Genomic DNA, 21,451 nt, shown 5'->3' on the forward strand with positions numbered 1-21,451 from the left:
TTTCGACAGTAGCCATTTTAGAACAATATCCTACAACGCCAGTTACGTCGTCCTGTGGCGCACCGTGCGCAGCGTGCACCAGATGGAACATTTCGGCCAACAGCTATTTGGCAGAAAAAGATTGGAGTATTTTCGGGACGCATATAAACAAGCGATGTCGTCGCCCCACGCATATTTACTCGTGGATCTTCACAACTATACGCACGAGGATCACAGGTTGCGTAGCAATATCTTTCCGGGAGAACGTCAATATATCTACGCTCCGAAATGAATCTCCGCCCTCACCTCACTTTACTCAAAGTACTCTCCACTCTACCCCCTCCACGCCGTCGCGACGTCTTGAGACGTTCGTCCTCGTCCGACATGAAACACCTCTCCGAAATTTGCCTCAATGTATTGAACGGAAAGGTGGCTCTAGCTCCAGATACGTTCGCGCGTTTGAAGAAGCACAAACGCTTTTTACGACGGCTCGCCTACAAAAAGATTCACAAGAATCCGCAACGTTTGAAGCGCTATCTGTCTCAGCAGCGAGGACAGGGCGTTCTTTCGTCGGTGGTTCCTCTCCTGCTTTCCGCCGTGTTGAACCTTTTCGCCAATGGCCAAGAGAATTGAAGTGACCACCTCCTCCTTCATCGGAAACATTCATTCCTCGAAGGAGAGTGACGACGTCAAAGTGAAACTCATACTGCAAGCACTGTATCGCATACTCAAGCAGTACGGATTTGACCCCTACGACAATAAAAACAAGGCGTCCGACGCTACAAATGACTTTGACTATTCGCTCCTCTCTCCAGAGGTGGACGAAGAGGAAGCAGAAAGGGTCGTCTCGGAATTAAAGAAGGTTATTTCCTGGGATCGCGAGGGTTGTGTCTCCGTGTCGGGCAAGCCCATCAGACACTCCTCCGTTTACGAACTCGTCAATTATTTGTTGCAACGTAAGACGGGAAAGAAACCTTCCTGGTTCCCCAAAGTCTCGAAACTATTGCGTCTGATTTCTCTACCCAAATCTCGCGAGCCTCAACAGCAGCAGCAGCAGCAGCAGGCCTCCATTGCGTGGACGACTTATGGAGGGATATGAGAAACCAGAGGGTGGTTTGGGGGGTGTGGAACGCTATAGAAAAGCGCATCACTTGAGCAAAAAGAAGGCTCTCGCCATTCTCAGAAAGCTGGATGCCTACACGCTTCACCACCCGGTCAGAAGAAAGTTTAATAGGAGACGCATCATCGCGCTCAAGATCAACGACGTGTGGCAAATGGACCTCGCCGATTTTTCAAAATACAAGAGATTCAACGGTGGCTACCGCTACATTCTCGTGGCAATCGATTCCCTCTCCCGCTTTCTGCGCACCCTCCCGCTAAAGACGAAGCGCCCCGCCGAAATGAAAAGGGCCATGATAAGACTTTTTCGGGGAGGTAACGTACCTACACGCATCTTTTGCGACAGAGGCGGGGAATTCTACAACAAGACCGTCAAGGAGTATCTCTCACGAAAGAAGGTACACATGTATTCTACCTTCTCTCCAGTAATCAAAGCATCGCAGGCAGAGCGCGTCATACGCACTTTACGCGACAGAATATTCCGTTATTTTAGAGTAACGGGAAAATACCACTTCGTTTCCGCGCTTCCCAAGATCGTGCGCGACTACAACACCACCAAACACAGGACATTGGGCATCAGCCCGTCCGAAGTCACGCCCGAAAACGAATTGGAGCTGTTCAATAAGATAAATGGGAAGCCCGTCGTACCCTCCGTGAAAAAGAAGCTCAAACTGGGGGATAAAGTGAGGGTCCTACTTCACAGAAAAGGTTTTCATAAGAGCTCGGAAGGGAGTTGGTCGCCTCAGATTTTCACCGTCTCCCGCCTGAGAGACACCTCTCCTCCCGTCGTACACCTGGAAGATTACCGGGGTAAGGAAGTGGACGGATCTTTCTACCCGGAGGAGGTACTCGTCGTAACCCGAGACGCCAATCAGCCTTGGCCAGTAACGAAAGTGCTGAGGAAGAAGCAACTGAACGGTCAGAGCTTCTCCTTGGTTCGCTGGTTCGGTTACGACAAAGAACACGACAGTTGGGTTCCGAGCACGGACGTGGTCAAGATTGGGAAATGATGTCAGACATCTACGTCCACCTGCTCTCGAACGCCAGCATGGATAAGTTTCTCTCGAATAAACTCAACGCCTTCAGGGTAGCTTTCGATAGTCCGCTTCAGCTCTCGAATCGGTATAAAGTCAGTCTGATGGATCTCAGCATAAGTAACGATTTTTTAAATATCGGCTACGAAAGGCAAGATGCGAAAATAGAGGTTTCTTTCGAGGACACGGTCGAAGCCGGCAGAACTTTTCGTATCACCTCGGACCTCGAGAGGGATTTGGGAAAAGCCCTTTCGGAATTCAACGTTTCTTTCGCGTACAATAAATCGCGATACGACTTCGTCTTACCCGTGGACGTGAAAGCCGTGGAATTGGACCCTCGGCTCGCACAGGCGCTCGACGCCTCGCTAGCGTCCCGCGAAGCAGGTCGTGCGGGGAAACCCCCCAAATTGAGCGAACGCGAAGCCACCTCCATCTTATTGGAGCACGCCGCACCCGTCGCTTTCGGCGACGTCACTCTGAATTCGGAAACCACGTCCCTACGGAACACACTCAACAAGTATTTCCAGACGCACAAGCTGGACGCCTCGCTAGAATTCGCGGATAACGTCTACTCTCTGAAAACACCGAAAGGGTTGCACGTGCCGGAACCCTTTGTCAAGCTGCTACATCTCACACCCGTCGAGGGACACGAAGAAACGCTACGCGTCTCTCTCCCCGTAGCGCGCCGATTTTCTTTCACGGTCAAGACGAAAATTCCTCGATCTTTGCAAGTACATGTGCCTCCCGGCTATTATGCGACGCCGCAAGCACTTCTAAATGCGATTAACCAGCGCGTAGGCGAAGGCGCGCGCTTCAGCTTAGACGGAACCGAACAGAAATGTAAAATTCGGCTTTCCGAGGGCACCTCCACCCTAAGACTTTCCGAGTACCTGGCCGTGCTTTTGGGCTTCGAATCGCGTACCGTGTTCACGGGGGATGAGGATGCCACGAGCTCAGTCGAGGTACTCCTGGAACCCCCGTTTCACAACATAATCGTCTACACGGATATCGTGGAACCCACATACGTGGGGAGCGGGAAAAAACCGATATTAAAAATACTACCCTTTTATTACGAGAAAGACAAGCACGTCATCACCTACACGTTAGATAACATCCAGTATTTTAACCTGTCTCAATTCGAAATTCCCTCAGTGACGATCGTTCTCGCGGACGAAACGGGAAGACGTTTGCCGTTGCGGTCCAAAGGCAGAACCAATCTAACGTTGCATTTCAAATATGTACCGTAATTCCCCCAAAATAATTCCCGTGTACACGGGACCCCTTTTCCAACGAGGGGGCGGTGTGTTGAGCAACATATCCAAGTTTATCGTTCCCATCTGGCAGCAAATAAAACCAATCGCCAAGAAAACGTTGAAGCGCTTGGCGCGGAATTTGGCCGATGGCGAAGGAATATCGCGCGCAGTAAAAAAGACGGCCATAGCAACGGGGAGAGACGTGCTGGATTCCATGGAGGGCTCTGGAAACAACAATGGGAAGAAACGCCGCAAAAGACAACAAAAGGCGCCGACACACGACGCACCTGCAGATATCTTTGGTACGCCGTGAAGGTCACACATCCGCTGTGCGCGCTCCGTCATGACGTCAACGAAAGGAACAATACAGACGCCGATCTGTCTAACGAGTGATGTGATGATATTCGAACCCCCTTCCATTCAATACGGCGTGGAAGATACTTCGTACCAACTTTTTTATCCGGTCAACGGGGTAAATAATTCCGTGATCGAGTTTTGTATTCAAAATTTGCAAAGGGCACACTTGGATCTCTACGGCAGTTTCGTGTCTTTGACCGTGCGCATTGTTCGCGACGACGGGGAAGAAATGGACGAGAAAGATGTCGTTTTCTCAATAAACCACCTGTTGAGCGGCATGTTTAAGACGGTCACCGTTTATGCGAACAACAAGCTCGTCAGTTCCAACGAGTTGTACGCCTACAGGAGTATTTTGGACGTCGTGCGTCATTCCACGCCCACGGCTCAAGAAACAGTGCACGCGGCTGGACTTTATGTCGAGGACGACGAACATTTAAAGGACGATTACGACGTCTCGTCTCGCGGTCCGAAACAACGTTACGAAGCGACGAAGGGTGGCAAATACTTTAACCTGGTCGGTCAGATCAATACCGACCTGTTTCAACAGCCGCGCCTGATGGTACCTGCCGTCGAAATTCGCGTCGTTTTCCTATTAAACAACGACGAATTTAAACTCGTATCGGTCCCCAAAGACAAGAAAACGTACAATTACGAGGTGGACATTAAAGAAATGACGTTACACTTGAAAAAGGTGACGCTGGCACCTTCCCTGTTTTTGGAATACGAGCGTCGGCTTCAGACCACGCCGGCCATCTACGTGTTACGCGGATTGGAAACCAAGGTGCGGAGCTTGAGTGCCGGGAGCTTGGACGCTCACTTTGAAAACGTTTACCCCGAAAGGGTACCTTTCAAATTATGCGTCGCCCTGCTCGCCACGTCCGACTTTCTCGGCGACATCCAATCGAACCCCTACAAATTCCGTCATTACGACCTGTCTCATTCGATGCTCTCCGTGGACGGCCAGCAAGTGCGAGCCGAGTACGACTTTCAGAACGACCTCGTCAAAATTCCCTACTTTAACTTCTTGCAAGAACTGGGAGAGAAACATTTCAAGTATAGCTACGAGCGATTTAAAACGAACGGGTTCCTCCTCTACTTTAACTTGGACGTGGACAAGTGTTCTTCTCCTTCGCATTTGAACGAGTGGCGAAAAGGAAACGTTCGCCTGCAATTACGCTTCGCTAAAGCCCTTCCACACGCGGTCACCGTCCTCTTGATTTCCGAGTGTCCCAAGCTCATGTACGTCGACAAGGACCGTACGGTCACCTTCCCATAAAAAAAAGATGTACGAGAGCGACATCTTGGAACTCGTGTCCCTGAACCCCCTCGCTTCCTCCATGCTGAGAGGCATTTGCGCTTCAAACGAAGCCTTCGTTTTACGCAAGGCCGGTTATTTAGTCATCAATACGGAAGAGCGAAGAAGGCGCGGGCAGCACTGGGTGCTCTACCTGAAAAACTACAACGGGTCTACCGTGTTTTTCGACAGCTACGGACTTCCCCCCATCGAAGCAAACCTTCGAAGGACTTTACCTGTAGTGGACGAGTATAACGACAAGTGTATTCAATCACCCTTTTCGCCTTACTGCGGGCTTTTTTGTATCTACGTAGCCACGCGCATGTCGAAACGCTACAGCTTGAAAAGTTGTGTATCCATGTTTTCCTGTAACCTCGAAGAGAATGACGAAACAATAAAATGTCTCCTCGTGAGCGAACTCGTTTCGTAAAAAATAGACTATTTATTTATTCACGACATACACAAGACCCTTGCGAGACGATCTTCCAACGTGCTGACCCGACGCTCACCGCCGTCGTCGCCGGTCTGCACCGTGACGTCGAGGGATGTGTGGAGAAGCCAGTAGCGACGGACGATAGGCCGGTTGAAACCCGCGTTGATGAGACACGGGTCGACTGTCTCTCCTCGTCTATACTTTTCCAACAGCTCGAGCTTGTAATCTACGAAACGCTTCATTTTCTTTGCAATCTTCCCACCGACGGTGAACAGACGTAAGGGTATCGTCTTGAGAATCGAGCGAAAGTCTCCCTCGCAGCTATCGCCGTGAATATAATCGCGTAATCGCAGCAAGTCCCGATACATTCGTGTTTGCACAAAGGTGGCAAACCTCTGCTCGGGCGTCATCATGACTGAGACGGAATGAGAGTAGACAACCTTTTTTTATTTCTCGTTACACATGAATTAGGCTCCAGCTTTGGTTTCGTAGCCGGGAAGGCAGCCCAAATACGGACGAAGGCTCGAGTCTAACCAATGGCTGGGGTTTCTCGACCAGAGTCCACCGCAGCGACAGGTAGTCAGTTGATCGCCGATTCGCAAAAAGAAGGTCTTTGGAGGAGGCTTGAAGGTTAGGACCAGGGGTAGATCTCCCGTCAGTAGCCATTCGTAATCTGCAACGAAAGGAGTGTGAGAAACGCGTGTTTTTTTTTTTTTAACTCAAACACACACACGTACAATCTTCTTCAGTCACAGAGTGACACTGATGGTCCATCTTCTCCATCTTCCTTCAATAGTCGAAGTCCTTCGCAACGTACGTCGAACGGTACCGTCCGACAGCCGAGAAACGGGCGAATCAATCGGTCGTCCAATGCTTTTGCTCTGAAAAAAATGTGAACGGTTATAGAACGTATTAAAAAAAAAAAAAAAAACGAGGAAGCGTACCTTTGGACCACAATCCACCGCAATTGGTGCAGAAGAAGCGGGCCCTGCCAATCTCCCGAAATATGTGAGGCGGGAAAAAACCGACTTCACGCGCGGCAAAAGTGTTGTACACTGGAAACGAAACTCTTCAAACATTTCGACGATGATGATGACGTCATGGGTATTACTTACGAGGATCTACCAAGCTGATCATGATGGAATGACGATCGACCATTCGCTTCGACATTTATAGTAAAGCTTTGCCTCTCACTCTCTATGACGTCATTGAACGTGTTTGAACATGTTAAGACGTGTTTGAACATGTTTGGACACGGGCGGCGAAGTCGCCCCTGGACACACTCGTTCCTCTCTCACCCTCTCTATGACGTCATTGAACGTGTCTGAACATGTTTGGACGTGTTTGGACGTGTTTAGACACGGGCGTCGAAGTCGCCCCTGGACACACTCGTTCCTCTCTCTTCCTCTCTATGACGTCATTGAACGTGTTTGAACATGTTTGAACGTGTTTGAACATGTTGTGACGTGTGTAGACACGAACCCCGCAATACGAAAAACGTCACGCAGTACGAATTAGATTGGTGGTTAGTGTGTCGCGCCCAGTGTAGAAGGATCCTGGGTTCGAATCCCACTCTGGGACGGTTACACAGGATGTGACAGCGGGTCGTCTCTCTCTCTCTCTCTCTCCGTCTTTGTAGTCCTTGGACGTGTCTGGTCTCGAACCCCCTGTGTCTCCCCTCCTTCTCCTCCTCCTCCTCGCACGATATTGGAGGAACAAAGGGCGGCATCTTGTCACAGAAGCAAAGTGGCGGATTTACGTAATCGATGGATATGACGTGAATGGGGTTAGTGCGAGCGTGAGAACCCTGTACTATAAGATGGTCATCCCCTGTACCCCCCCTTGTCCACTATTCTCGAATCAAGAGCGCCGAGAAAATGCTGTATACGTTCCAGACGATTTTGGACCTTCTGGTCCACATTCGTCCGCCGTTTGGTAAGTTTTTCTCTATCTCTTCTTGTTTAGAAATAGTTATTTTCTAATACCTAACGTTCCTCTGTAGGTTTCACTGTGACACACATTGTGCAGCTATTTTCCAGCTGATCCCCGGTGCGGGGGGAGATGTGCCCCGCTTGGATATGGAGACGTTTTTGCAAGCGTTCGCCATCGTAGGCGAAGAAGACATTGAGACGGCCACCACAGAAGTGCTCATGGCGTGCTACACCAGGGAGTGGCGAGAAATCGCTGTGCAGCGGGGACTAGAGGGAGAGCTCTTTTTCAGAGTGCCCCGAAGCTTACAGGAGCATACTTTACCGCTAGAAGGTACTGCTCCTTTAAGCTTCGGGGAAGCGGAGCACCTCCTCTACTCCCTGGTGCACCAGTGGAACAGAGCGAGTGCAGCGGGTTGGAGAGAACTCGCTGAACGCTGGATGGCGAGTCAAATACCGTGAGTGTTTTTTCGATTGTGCTTTTTGTTCGTAGAATCCTTATTCTGGTTCTTTATTACTAGATTGGATCCCTGGGTTCTTATAGAAGACCATGAAGCACCCATGTAAACACGTCAGCCAATAAACGCATATCGTCTTTCGCATCACGCGACTCTCTCTCTCTCTCTCTGCCCCAATACAATAGAAGAATAGGAAACCACAGATCATGCGTATAAAAGCGAGCGTGGGATAGACCGCAGTTAAAGATGATGATGTCGACGATGTCACCACCACCACCACAACGTTCGGTCTGCTTGCGCAGGAGGTAAGTGCATTTGTATGTGTTTAGATCGATGTTTGATTAATGCCTCCTTTTCTCTATTTGCTAGGTGCACACAGGAGAATTATTTCAAATTGGGGGGAGGGACTTCATGCCTAACATGAGGTCCGATTAGGCTCCGCTAAGTTCAAAATTAGGGGGAGCATCGCCCGCATTATTCAAAATTGGGGAGGGACGTGAATTCATGGCGAATATGAATTCTGATTAGGCTTAATGGGGAATTGCGGGGCGTCCCCCGCTCCAGTCAAAATTGGGAGGGACGAGAATTCATCTTCGACATGAATTCTGATTAGGCTTAATGGGGTATTGCGGTGTACCATCCGCACCACTCAAAATTGGGAATGGGTAAGAGAATTCTGATTAGGCGTAATGGGAAGATTTGGGGGAACATTTTAATCTGGCCTTATTCAAAATTGAACTCCTTCTTTCATTTTTCGTTAGATTATTCCAAAACGGGGGGGAGAATTCGTGGATAACACGAATTTCATTAGAGACCATGTTGATTATACAAAATTAAGGAGTTCTTAAAGGGAGAATTATTTCAAATTGGGGTTAAATTAAAACCTTCTTTCATTTTTCGTTTGGTTGACATCGTCGACATCCTATGCGACATTGCAATGGCGCGGTGTCCAAAGTACAGACGCCATCAGCGCAATGAGAGGAGGAGGAGAGCGGTGTAGCGACTATAAAAGGTGCGCAGGTTATACGACGATTGACAGGAAGCCCACTAGGGGCATCCATCCACGACACAAGGCGTTTCGTGGACCAAAATGTAAGTTGACCGTCTCTGCTGTGAGAGTGTATTCTATGTATGACATTGTTTTTCAGGAACCAATAGCCGCTGTCGTCGCACATCATGCAGCACAGGAAACGCCGTCCAGCAACCTCCCCGTTAGGCCCAACTGCCTTCCTGTATAGCAGTAGGACACCACCTTGTACAGCATTGTGTAAGGAAGACAGTGAGCGCCTTTGTGAATCGAGTGACCGTGGAACAAAGAGCAGGCATCTATCGACCAAGTCCTTTGTATGTATTCAATAAAGATGTTTCAGTGAAAGAACACGCAGAGTCTCGTCAAAGTTATTCGGTCTGTTTAATGCGTTGCATGTCAATAACCAATCGGTAGTTCAATAAATCAGTGACAAAATTGACGATGTAGACTGCTTGCAAATGTCGCTGCTTCCGCAGGGCGTGCTTAATATGAGCGATGGCACGAGCGAGAAGGTCCACGATGTCTGCAGCGATGTAGTTGAATTCTGCGTTGGCCAAGCTCACAAATTCGCTCATCAGTCCCAGGGGTCCGTCAGGAACCGTTATGCAGACGTTCTTGTAACGGGCGTAGATCCGATGCACCATCTCCTGCAGCGGCCCCGGCGAGATCTCTCCTATATTGCCAGAGCCTACCATGTCTATCACGTAGCGAAAAGCAGTGATGACGAGCTCGTTGCGGGGACTTTCGCCGTTGAAACATTCCTTCTTCACTTCTTCCCAAGAAGCGTGGGTGCGGGAACAATTTTGTAAAGAGTGGTAGCTGAACATCTTCACGTAGTGATGACGCGAGCGCGGTGCGCGCTGCCTTTATAGAGATAAACGCGCGCGCGCAAAGAACGGAGAATGAAAGCAAAACTGAAAAGCCACCCGTCGCCGCTAGGAGCGCACGCGCAGCAGAGAGCCGAAACCGAAAACACCCGCGGCCGGCGCAGAGGGAGCTAGCAGCGCGCGCGCGCATGCGCGGACGGGTGGAGCAGAGGGCGCGCGCGCATCCATAGCTGCCGCTGCGCGTCGCCTCTCTCAGTTTCTCTCGGACCGTCACGGAAGACGGACGTGCGCTCCGCGCGCTCGCTCACTTTCTGGCTGGATCTCGTAGAGAGCAGACGTATGTTCTCTGCGCTCGCTCAGTTTCTGCCTGGAAGTTGCCGCGGGGGAAAAGGTGAGTGATTTGACGCGCTCCTTTTCTCGTATGTTTGCCGTGTTTAGCGGTGACCGCGCTCGTGTTAAGCCTTTTCTCGCATGTTTAGACTTGTTTTGCGGTGTCCAAGCCTGTTGACGCATGTTTAGCGATGTGTGGTTCCCGCCTTGTGTTAGCTGCGTAGTGTTGGGATTAGGCCTAAGCGATCGCCCCCCGTAAGCCTCTTTCCTCGTATGTTTGCCGTGTTTAGCGGTGACCGCGCTCGTGTTAAGCCTTTTCTCGCATGTTTAGACTTGTTTTGCGGTGAGCAAGCCTTTTGTTCGTGTTGACGCATGTTTAGCGATGTGTGGTTCCCGCCTCGTGTTAGCTGCATAGTGTTGAGGTTAGGCCTAAGCGATCGTCCCCGTAAGCCTTTTTCCCCGATGTGTACTGTTTTCTGTTTTAGCAGTAGCGGTTAGACCTTTTCTCTCGCATGCCTAGACTTGCTTAGCAGTGCTGTCATTTTTACCTGCCGCTAGTATCTTGTTCTGTCTTTCTCGTCTAGAGCTATGATGGTGGCGCCATCTGGTGTGATGCCTCGCAACTAAGTGGCCACCTGTCGTCGATCTCTGCAACTGCTGGGTGCAAACTACCAACATGGCGGACGCTGGTCATTCGGGAGTTGCGGAGCGGCTTCTTCGCCGCGGCATCGTTGATTTTCGAATAAATTGTTTCTCTCCACTCTATTTCTATCTTTTTATTTTATTTTCTGCCTATTTTTTTATTTTTTATGACCACGTGGAAAAAAAACGGATTAGTGGAAAAAAAACAGGGTAGCCCTGAGACAATAGGATGACGTCACGACCAATGAGAACGGCCAGCAGGGGGCGCAGGAATGCTCTTCTCTCTTAGCCTCACGACCAATGAGAACGGCCAGCAGGGGGCGCAGGAATGCTCTTCTCACTTAGCCTCACGACCAATGAGCAACGAGAGAAGAGGGCGCAGGAATGCTGTTCACTCTTAGCCTCTCGGAGGTGGTCGCCCCAGAGGGCGCTAGGAGCGCGTAAGCGTAGCGGCCGCGGAGCGGCGCCCCAGTCAGTTTCTCTCCGGCTGTCGCAGAAAGCAGACGTGCGCTCCCCGTGCTCGCTCAGTTTCTGGCTGGTTGTCACGGAGAGCAGTCGCATCGGTCTGCGCTCCTGCTGTGGTGAGGTGATTTGTTGTGTAACTAATGCTTTCGTCAACTTTGTTCCCGCTTTGTTTGCGATTTTCGTGCCAGTGCTGGTTGCTGTTGACCGGGCATCCCCGGCATTTTCTATCATCTTCTGCCTTGGGAACGGGAGTAGCGCTGACGTGATTCTTAATAATTTTGTTGTGAGATTAGTTGAGAAAGTAACCGCTAGGGGATGCAGCTGCGGGGCTTTATACAGGAGAAAAAAAACCATTACGAGTCAGTTCTCTGCCTGCCTCTCGGATGGAGCAGTCGCATCGTTCTGCGCTCCTGTTCTGGTGGGCTCATTTGTTGTGTAACTAATTGTTTTTTCTTGTTAGCTATTGATGGTTTGCATACTCTTGCTTTCCCAGCCTCTGTATTACGAGTGTTTTTCTCCTTGCATGTCCAGAGCTGTCCTAACTTGCCCAGACATGCCATGATGACGTCACAGCTGACGTCACAGGATGTCCGGAACTTGTGGTCATAGCTGGGATGCTTTGCAACCTGCCTCTGTGCTCCGTCGCCCGGCGATGGTCAGCGGCCTTTCCGGGCCGCTTCCTTCAAGATGGCGTCATTGATCTTCAACTAAACTCCTTCTCTCCACTCTATCTCTATCTATTTTTTTATTTTTTATGACCACGCTTATCCGGAAACGCTACAAGGCTTCTGGACGCCATTAATTAGCAATTAGAGCTAATTGGGACCCCCACATTAATCAGCATCATCCAATGAGTCATCACACTAATTGGGGAGCGTCTAACTAGTGTCCAGACCACCCTGTGCGTTTCCGGATAAACGTGGTCAGTACTTACTACTTATGTCGACGCCTCAGCGAAATCATACGTGCAGGGGCAAAGCCATGAGTGCAGAAGCACGCGAAACCCTAGAAAAAAACTCTATTATCTCAGAAGGAAGGGAGTTGCCTCAGGACAGAAGCCGCCGATATTTCGAACAGAGACTGTTCTTCTACTGGGCACCGTCCTCATCATTGGCATGGTATTTAAAGGGTTAGGTGTGACGTGTTTAAAGGTTCATGCGAATTGTGGGTCAACAGCCCGGAGGGAAGAAAGGTTCCGTACGGGCTTTTACGGCCGGAGTGAATGGCTGCTTTGTTAGAGTGCGGAGGGGATTATGTGAACGTAGTGATCTAGGCTACAGACCGGTTACAGAAAAATGGAAGGTTCACGAACACGTGGACGAAACGGGACAACAGGCAAGAATTGGCAAGCATAGCGTAAGGTAAGGAGGTTAGTGGTTACGTGGGGAAAATTCCAGAACCAGCAACGGTTTTTTTTTTTTTTTTTTTTTGTTATAGAGAGACGTTACGAGTATGGTCGAAACCCATGGCAGTTCTCTGGGGGTGACTAAACTCACGCATATTGGAGCTGGTCCCGGGGAGCTTGAGCCACTTACCCCATCGCACCTTCTGTTAGGTAAACGAGCAGTGGCTTTGCCTGACGAATTTGCTGCCGAAGCATCACGCCAGAGCGACCTGCGGCTCAGTTTTCGAGTCATTCTACAGGCAAGGCAGCAGTTCTAGAAGCGCTGGACGCACGAGTACCTCCTTCAGCTGCGGTCAGCGCACGCAACCACCTCGCCAGTAGTGTCCGAGACTCAACTGAGGGAAGGCGGCGTCGTGCAAGTGCAAGAAGACAATGTCCGTCCCTCGTTCTGGAAGTTGGCTCGCGTGTCAAGCGTTATACGAGGGCGAGACGGCGTCGTACGGGCGTGCTCGCTGCGCCTGGCCAACGGGTCATCGGTCGTCCGACCCGTCCAAAGGCTTTTTCGCCTCGAAGTTGACGTGCCCCAGGTCCCGGCGCGGGATGATGTTGCATAACTGATAGGAGGACGATGGGCGACCAGGTGCATGCGATTGCGATGAGCGCGTGGCTCCTGGCTCGAGCTGGGATTCTGGTCACTTCTTGATTAAAGCTTGTTGATATAGTCATTTTCAACTTGATCAGTTGATGCTAAGCACAATGACAAGGCATTCAAAGTTATTTCCGCTCATCCCCATGACATTTGTACTGTTCAAAGTCTAGATAAAGGAATAACAGTTCATGTTACATGAAATGAAGCTGTTCAAGGATCAACCAGATCGGGATCCTAACATATCCTTCCATGATATCGACATTGACACTAATGTCTCTGTCTATCAGGACAATTCTTCAGAATCCGAAGAAACACATAGTCCACCTTACACGACCAGTTGTGGGCGTGTTACCGAACAAAGGGTACCATTTCGTACGTACGACCTCGTTTGACTTTGTTCATTCCTCATACAAGCGTTTGAAAGTACACACAATCCATAGGGACGTCTTGGCGAACGTCGCTCACTTATGGACAGGGGACGCTCTGGTCCATAAATGACTTTGTACTTTATTGCTTTCAATGTATCCAGTCTCTTCAGTATGACTTTTTCGTGCATTTTCCTTTGTTTTTCAGTTTGGTGCAAAAATACTCCAAAAACCGGGAGGCGACATAACTAGACAAAAAAGTAGAAAACTCCGACTTAACATAAGAAAATGACAATGTTTACTGAAACATTTCGGCCGTCATGCGACGGACATCATCAGTGCCAAGCTGAATAAGAGATTACACAACCGGTCGCAGTTTAAGAAGATGGGAGTATTGTTCGGGAAGGGGGCCACGGTTATTGTTACAAACCGAGGGGTCACCGCGTATGTGCCAAGACTCTGGAAGCTTTCTGGCTCCCCATCTTTGTTCTCTAGCCAACGTCACTCCGTTGTCGAAGTCAAAACAATGTCCCGTGTCCTAACAATGTTCTGTAAGCTGCGTCTTAAACCGTGTGGCGTGCGTCGCGCTCTTTATGTCCCGCTTATGTTCTTTGAAAGGAGTGTTCCGTTACCTGCCTGTCTCGCCAATATAGCACGTGTCACAGTCTTGGCATTGTAGTTTGTAGACTACTCCAGACTGGTCTTCCTGGGGACGGGGTCCTTTGATTTCGATATGAGACTTCGAAGTGTAACATGCGGTTTGAGCGTAGTCCTGATATCCAACGGAAGCAAAGCCCGGCGGATACATTCAGAAACGCCTTTGACATAGGGGATGACAACGCGTGTCTCACGGGTGCGGTTCCCGTCCTGCTGTACAGATGCTTGCATGCGTTTGCGAGTGTCCTCAATAAACCTGCGTAGGTAGCCACGTTTGTCCAAGTAATGGGCGATCGTCGCGTCCTCAAAAGCCTGTAACTCGGTGCAGGATGATAACTGTTCAGATCGGTGAAATAGCGTACTCCGTTTGTGCTCCGTGGGGTGGTGTGAGTCAAAACCAAGGAAACTGCCGGTATCACAAGGCTTACGGTAGACACACGTTTGAATGCCTCCCGAGCTACATTGGCGCACACACACATCCAAGCAAGGAAGCTTGCTATTTTGTTAAAGGTCAGATATGCCGATTTTGAAGTGCCGCAGAACTGAGCGATACTCGCGCTGTGTGTTCATTACCGAACACTGAATATGTGTGCGAAATATCTTGCTCGAACTGTTCGTAGTTTTTTAGAAAACAGTTTTTTTAGTTCCCACGCCCGGCCGTCAGACCGTCGGCAAACCCTGCGCACGGGCGCACCGACGTCACTGCTCTCGGTTTATCTGTCTTTGGCTTGGCATGGACTCTTGGCTTGGCTGCTTGGCTTCTTTAGTTTCCTCCTCTGTGCATCGTACATAAGCGAACAGCTGTTATGTTGTTGCTAAGCCGGAAACAAAGCATGTGAATGTTTTTTCTTTTTTTGGCACAGCGTCGTTTGGAAAGTGCACTTCCTTGTTCTGACCTTGCCTTTTATGGGCTGGAGCGATATGATTCGTGAATATGCCACGGCGAAGTTGTCGAAGATGCGACAGTGCTACGCTGTTAGAACAATTCATCGGAGCATTCAAGTGTTACCTATTATAAGCTGCCAAAAGACCAAGCAGTGCGACGCTCTTGGCTGACAGTGGTGCCTGCTAATTTCCACTGCAAGGATTTCGTCCACGATGTTATCATAGGTTACGCGCGACTCCAGAGGAAATTTGGAATCTCGGCACGAAATCGTCTGATGAAAATCTGAGGTGCCCGACGCATAACATTTTGAACGTGCCACGGAGGATCAAGGCAAAAAACGAGAGCAAAAAATGGTAAGTCGAGGTTCAGATATAAAAAATAGCAAGCTTAATGAATCGATTGTGCAGCTGTCCTACTGCGCTTACTCTGATATAACCACGATTAACAACACAATAGTACTATTGATAATCTAACTTCTGAATTATCACAGGTGCACACTGAAGGCGGAAATGAAGCATGATCTGGCTTGCATCTGGTCATGAAGAAATTGCTGACACGTTAGTTGTAGTCCACCTCCACCAACAGGTATGACAATGTGATGTTATAATTTGAGTATTCATCTATGTTAAACTTTTCATGTACACTCGCATGCAGACATCTTGACACCACTTTTAAATCTGCCCTCAAAGTTACAACCTGTGCTTTCAGGGTGGAAAACAAAGGTCGCCATTACGATTAGCTGCTATCTCCCAGTTCAAGCACTTTTGTGTCTGGACACTGGTTCCTGTGGATGGGGTGTTACAAGCTTCACTGTCTGATATAGAAGGTACGTTACATTAGTTCAGTTAATTTGTCTTTTGCACATTTTTGTTACTGTTAGCTGGATTACTGTTGGACATACAATCCTTTGACACACCGAAGCTGATGTCGCGTCTGATAACGTTTTAGAATTTTCAGTGTCATCAACGTCCATTGAGGAAGGTGCCTTTACTATCTGTGAATCTTCAACTGAAGAATAGCCCAGAATTCATGTTAACATTGTCTACTCTTATTAATTCACTGTCTGTTTTCTGAGAGCTAAGAAAAATGGAAACTATTTATTTGTCATAACTTCACACTGGATACTGGTGTGGTACTGGCTTGACATGTAAGCTAAAGTACCTGGATTCTACAATAATTGTGTTCAACTTGGTGCATTACCGTGGGCAATGCCACATTCACTACATTTTTAGTGGGTCCGGTGCACAAATACTGTGTGCATACTGCATACATACATACTGTTCGATAGGCAAAAATACCTGAGCAGTGCTGTGTAGTCTTTTTACACAAAGTCCATACTCTTACTGCAAAGTCACAGTACGTAGAACAGCAATGTGCAGGTATGCTGCGATAGAGATTCACAACAGAAAGAAGACTGTTGAGAACATCTAAATATTAATGAGACGAGACTTTCGTGCACAAGGCTGCTCTTGTTAATGTCTAACATGAAGTTACAAAATCCCAGAATATATAAAACATGTTGTAATGTAGAGAGCGAGGGGTGGTACAGACGTAAAGATAATTATATAATAATATATAATAAAATAAAAAGGCGGTACAACTCCCCCCTCAACTCAACTCGACAACTCTATAACTCTACTTATTCTCTACCTTACAACATGTCATATATTCTGGAATTTTGTAACTTGATGTTAGACATCAAGAAGTACAGCCTTCTGTGCAAAAGTATTCTTTCTGTTGTGCACAATCATTATACAGTAAATGCGACTATCCATTTTTTGTCATTAAATGCTTTTCCTTTCTTTCTTTCTTTTTTTCTGCAGTGATGAGCATCCATAAGGACACATGCCAGAAAGGGAGTCTCTTTGGGATGACAAACCCTCATCACCTCATGAGGATACAATGGTTGACGAATGGTTGTCAAGCACATCGAAACTTCCAACAAATAATTCATGAAAAAGCCAGTCAGTGCTAGCACCAGGAATTGAACGTGGACCGTCCTGCTACCAGTCAGAGATGTTCAGTGGCGTAGCCACGGGGGGGCTAGGGGGGGCGCGAGCCCCCCCTACCTGCCACGGACCGACCCACACAAATCGTGCAAATCCGAGAACATAATATATGGGGGGGACCAGTGTGACTATCACGAAAGTTCTTGCAGTTCATGGCGTCTATCTAAGAAGCACTCTTGAATGGTTTTCAAAGTATGAGCTTTTCAAAATACTTCCAATCTCGTGACACCACTTCATTGGTCATGACAGCCTATACATGTAATCGTACTGTGAACGTCTAAATCAACTATTTTCGTTCCCTTTTTTAATCCTCAGTTTGCAGTGTGCACAAGTATGTGTGCGTTGTCGACACAGGATCAGCGGGGGGGGGGGAGTTTTCGTATCGAGCCCCCCTTACCTTTGTGGTCTGGCTACGCGACTGGAGATGTTACATTTCAGGTGCTCATTGACTTTTGGTGAATTACTTGTTGACTTTGTCCCAAGGTGGAGCTCGCTACAGCTCATTTGCTATCTGTTAATGTTGTGGCGTGTGTTGCGTTTTTCTCTTTGTGTGTTCCAGACTCAGAACGGTTAATTTGAATCAGGTCAGGTACGTTTCATTTAGACATGGCAAACATAAAGTGGTGTTTCTCAACACAACTTAGCAGTGGTCTTCATGCATTACTGCTACGGCCATTAAGCGTGAATAGAAACCTGCACATTATCCATGATGTAAAACCCCAAGACTAGGGAACACGAAGGGACAGACACAAACATGTCCCTTTGTGTTCCCTAGTCTCGGGGGTTTTACATATGCATCATCTTCAGCTCGCTTGCTTGCAGCCATTTTTTATGCACATTATGTTCACTCTACTTTTATCGTGTGCTATATAATCTTGTTCAAGTTCTGTCAAACAACCTGTAATGCTATAAAAAAATTCAGTACACTGTTTGTGTGGGTTGAATGGTAGCGCATGAATGCAGGAAGGAAACTGTCATGTTATGGCAAGTGTTTACGTATTGTACATTTAACTACTAATTTTATTGGTTAGCTTTCGCTGGCGTATCATGTCAAGCTATGTTATATGAATTTGGAACATGTTCTTCTTAGTAGCCAGAGCAGCTGATACACAGAGAGAACATAGCCCGTGTGTGTTTGTCTTTTCCACCGCAGCCCTTGGGTTTCCTCCCTGATGGCTACACATGTCAGGGATAGGTTTCAGAACCGGTAGTTCCCGCCAAGTGTGAATTACTTTTCAGGGGATCATCACGCTGGCAGATGAAACATATGGTTTAAATTATTTGCAGGACAGGAATTGCGCAGCTTCACACAAATACTACTACTACGACGTAAGAGTGGTTTCAAATCTAGCTTTTTTGTGTTGTCCTGACATTATCGCACAAGATGTAGTATCCACTATGATCCTTTATGGGGGGGGGGGGTATGTACAGTGCAATCAACAGATGCTATTTACAAATCTGTGTTTTCTACTCTGTTGAAATGGGGTAGTTTGTATCTGAGAGCCATAGTGAAACACAGGCCCTCGAGAAACATGGCAACACATTGCAGGGACTCTGGATGCTGCCTAAATTTCCAGAACACACAGCTCAAGGCAGCGGTTAAATAACAAGTGGTTAGAGAAATCCGAGATAGTTGCATCCGTAAGCAGTCCGCTGTTGGATTTGCTTCTGTCGGAGATACGTTATCTCAAAGGGAACGCACGGACACACTCAGAATGATACTAGGGCTGCCTGTGAAATAGAATGAGGAGAGGGGAAGATATATAACCCTTTTTCTTGTCTGTTATTCTATTGGTTAAATTGTCATTTTCTTAGCAGCATATGTGTGTATATTCCAGAGTCTGCTAATAAATATATCAGTTTAGAGCTAGCAGTCGCATTGTACATGTCTCATCCTGTCCTTGGTTGCTTGTGATTTACTATGGCCATGCTTGCTATTGCAAAAACAGAAAACAAAAAAAGACAATAGAAAAACACGGAAAGAGCGACCTAAAAAGCTGCCTGTTCTAGTGCTCACATGGAGGCAATGCAATGAGGTAACATGTTCCATTCATGAAATGTGCATAGTAGTACATATCACAACGGCAACCGATTATTCAGATTTTTCTTGAAGTACTTTGTTTTTTTTAGCTTTGTTTGCACGGTCTATTATTGGAGCTTTATGTGATTCCCCCTCTTCAGATACTTTAAGATTGCTGATGCTGTGCAGTTTGTTAATTTTGAAACCGTACTGTGCTGAAGTACAAAAACAGAATTGTCATATCTGCATTTGAGCACATAGGAATAATTTGTAAGTACTTTACTTGTTGACATTAATATTTGCACCAGGTCACAACATTGTTGATTTATGGAAAATGTAAATAAATATATTCATTTGCTTGCCAAACAATGCACAAATGTCTTCTTTCCTAGTGAGATATTCCCTGTTCACCAGACATAAATGTGGAAAAGTTAAAGGGGCACAATGATGATAGAGTCTAGCGTTGCTTTTTGCCACTTCATATATATGCACTGTTATTCGTGTGCACATGTAGGAATAGGAAGGTAGAGGATGCGCATAAAAAATTTCGTATGCAGCCACACATATGGTTCAGAAGATTAATTAGATGATATCCAAGCATATATAATTGTGCTTCATGTGCAATGGGTATGCTAACGGATTGCTTCCATGAAGCCTTTTTATTTATTTTTTATAAATTCTTTTTATAAATGTCATTTTTTATTTTATATAAATTTCATATTACATATTGTATACTTATATTTTTATAAATTTTATAAACTAAAAACTCAAGTTACACGGCCCCTGTAAGAGTGCCCTTTGCAAATGATTTGGTAACGTGTCTCGAACTGTAAAGGTAAGAGGCAATCGAGAATGCTGCAGACAAGGTTGCAACTTACATATTGCTTATCACGTCCTACATACAAAGTGATTTGTACAATAATTCCTGAGCACGGCATTAATCCCGAGGCTGGCCAGTGATGTCACCCAGGACGACAAGTCACATAACTGCCTTTAACACTTTTACACCCCATGGGCTGAGTTGTGAATTGAAAGAGCACTCTACAGAAGGATAAGGTGCACCTGATTTCTAGGATCTGTCCTATGCCCTAACTCTTCAGACACCACATTTCTAAGTGGCAATATGTGCTCTGGTACTTCTTTTGCGTCTGCATAGTGTGCAACCACATGGCTACTGGAGCTTTCGTGTGCATGTTTTTGTGCGACGGTGTTCATTACAAACAATATCCAGATGTTAGACATAAAATGCAGTAGTTTGTAGCGTACCACACAACGCAGCGTGACATGGGAGTGTATGATTCAAAGAAAGCTTCTGGAAAATGCACAGAATCCCACAAAAAGTTTAAAATGTGATTTGTATTTCGTTTTACGTCTTTCGTCGTTACATACCATCGTCGACGCTGTTGCACATTGATAAATCGTATGTAAAACTTGTCCCATAGCAGTATGCGGTTTCTCAAATACATAGCACAGTTTTCCTGCAGGAATAAACTCTGTCGGCATTTTCTTGCTAACACGGCTGTCGAAACGTCAGTCTCTACAATGGGCAAGTGCTGTAAAGGGGCTAACGCAGACGCGACTTGATACAAATTGTACGTGCTCACAAAACACAAACGACGAATTCCAGTCACAACATCGCACAGAGGTTGGTTCGCGAATGAGTTCGCAGCTGCTGCACTGTTTACTTATCGCGGAACGGTGAAACCCGGCTGTCCGCCATCTTCAAGCACAGATACGTGAAGCCGCGAGAAGCCGTAGCTGAAATCCACTGACAAGCACGAAGGCGCGTACACGTCACAATGCCCGTTCGGGTGCATCTACGTCATAAAAATGGCTGCGCCCATGTGTGTTTCGGAATGAATTACCTATTTTTTTGACATGGTACTGTACCGAACTGAGAGGATGAAGGTGTATTTTGGGGAGAGCTGGATGTGGGCTTTCAGAATATCACAACCGTTTGGACTATTTGGGATATCGGCATAGCTGACCTTTAACTCATTAACGTGGTCACTGTTGCGAATCACGAACGTGTCGTCGACGTAGCGGCGGTAGAACTTGACCGGGTGGCAAAATCGTTCCATGGCAGTTTCTTCAATATGCTCCATGACAAGATTAGCTGACGTCACTGACACGGGGCTACCCATCGGGCAGCCTTCGATCTGGTGGTAAGTCCTGTCGGTGAAGGTGAAGTGCGTCTGATTGAGACAAAACCTCAAAAGAATAACCACCTCTTCAACTGTGAGCGACGTTCGAGCTGGCTGCTGTCCTGGCGTAGTGGTGCCTCCGCCACCTGTACCGCGAGATCTTTAGAAACGTTGGGTGAACAGAGACACCGCATCAAAGGATACCATAACCTCATTTTCGTTGAGAA

Source organism: Ornithodoros turicata, chromosome 1 (assembly GCF_037126465.1).
Source record: "Ornithodoros turicata isolate Travis chromosome 1, ASM3712646v1, whole genome shotgun sequence".
Taxonomy (NCBI): Eukaryota; Metazoa; Arthropoda; class Arachnida; order Ixodida; family Argasidae; genus Ornithodoros; species Ornithodoros turicata.